The following is a 1,876-nucleotide window of genomic DNA, read 5'->3' on the forward strand; positions in this document are numbered from 1 at the left end:
CCTGGAGTGCTTAGAGATCAAACTGCACAGCTCCTCCTGCCCAGGGTTTCAAAGCTGATCCCAAGAATCCAAATTGTTTAATTCTCCACCTTGGGTTTTTTTTTTTTTTATTTATTTTTATTTATTTTTAATCCTCACCCGAGGATATTTTTTCCATTTTTTTGTACAGCTAGAGTGGGAGGGAGAGAGAGGAAGGGAGAGAGAGAGAGAAACATCGACGTGAAGGGACACATCGAGTGGCTGCCACCCGTACGACCAACCAGGGCCGGGGACAAACTGCAACCAAGGTACATGCCCTTAGCGGGAACCGAACCCGGGTCTCTCCAGACCGCAGGCCAACGCTCTAACCGCTGAGCCAAACTGGCCAGGGCTCCACCTTGGGTTTTTAAAGACTAGAATCTTCCATGGGAATCGGGACTTTTGTCTGATTTTTTTTTCTACTTAGCTACCCAACTTCTGCAGACCACAGGACAGGCTGTGTTATTGATCTGGTCACACTCAGGCTCTCCCGTGTTGCAGCTGCCAGAATTCCGGAGGTGGGCATTGCAGCTGCAGATCAGGCCGATTCCCGATTCTCCCACAAGGGAGCAAAGCGAGGGGCTGCACGCTCCTTTGTCTTCCACCGGCTGAATGCCAAAATCCTTCCCGCTACCAGTGAACGCGAACTCCGGGTAAAAGTGGCCACACTGACTGCCCGCTGCACCTCAAAGCAGAAGCCCAAAGAGTCCTCTATCAGGTCTCCCGCGCGATGGCCTCCCGCTTGTTAGTATCCAGGTTAGCCAAGGAAACTTCCTCCATTTGAATCTGTAACCGACCGTGGAGAGGCGCTCAGATTACTCTCAGCAGCACGGGCAGCAGCAGCACGCTGCGCTCCGCGGGCCTCTCGGGGCAGATCCTCCGGCACCAGGGTCCGCGGGGCAGGTGGGGAGCCAGCAGGCGAGGAGCCAGCAGTCGGTGGCCAGGGCTCCGCAGCGTCAAGTCCTTCGTTTCTTCTGACTTCTCCCGCGATCTGGGGCTTGGAGCTCGGACTCACCCCAGACACCGCCAGTCTCCGCGCTTCACCCCTAACATGTATTTTGAAGATAAATGCTCAGTAGCTTAAATGTGATTCATATCTATATGGTAATAAAATGATTTTAAAGTATCACTGATTAAACAGTAAAAAAAATAATTTTTAATTTAATACAAAAAGTTAACATGTTAATTACTTAAAGCTCTTCTCTAAGGTTCATTAAAATAGGTTTATAATTTAAGGTAAAACATTTAAAACATCATAATTTCTAAGCTCTACAACAATGATAAAATACTCTACATGCCTCCTTGTTTAAAAACACAGACTTAATCAGAGAATGACCAATTTAAAAACTGCATCTATATCATTATTATTTTCAAAAAAGATATTGACATTTAAGCTTTAACAAATTAGTGTCTATATAGTCCAGTTCCATTAGTTATCAGCTGTGTATCCTTGGGCAAGTTCCTTAATCTCTCTGTTTTGTCATCTGAAAAAGTGAGCCTAGTTCAGAAGATTAAATGAGTTAGTACAGGTAGAATACTACCTAGTACACTGTATGCAATGTATAATTTCTAGTTATTATTATTAGGAAACACCTAATAGATATGAGACTTCTTGGGTTGATCCTCTGTCTATTATCTTTTTATTCATTTATTGTTTCTTTGTCCTTTTGCTCTGCTTTCTGAGAGACTTCATTGAATTTATCTTCCAAACCCTTATAATGAATATCTGAATTCAGGAAATCTTAATTTTAATTTCCAATAGCTCTATCATGTTGGCTGATGGTTTCCTTCTCATGACATCCTACCTTTTAGTTGCAATGTGCTTAGAAATTCTTCTTGGGATATTAATTAGAATATT

At 43.6% G+C, this 1,876-nt stretch overlaps 1 pseudogene; it reads right to left on the reverse strand.

Annotated features, from left to right (window-relative positions):
• Window positions 1-498: 498 nt before the first annotated feature.
• On the reverse strand, window positions 499-798 carry LOC118619614 (annotated as a pseudogene).
• Window positions 799-1,876: the final 1,078 nt, after the last annotated feature.

The sequence above is a fragment of the Molossus molossus genome, unplaced genomic scaffold (assembly GCF_014108415.1).
Source record: "Molossus molossus isolate mMolMol1 unplaced genomic scaffold, mMolMol1.p scaffold_m16_p_7, whole genome shotgun sequence".
Classification (NCBI taxonomy): domain Eukaryota; kingdom Metazoa; phylum Chordata; class Mammalia; order Chiroptera; family Molossidae; genus Molossus; species Molossus molossus.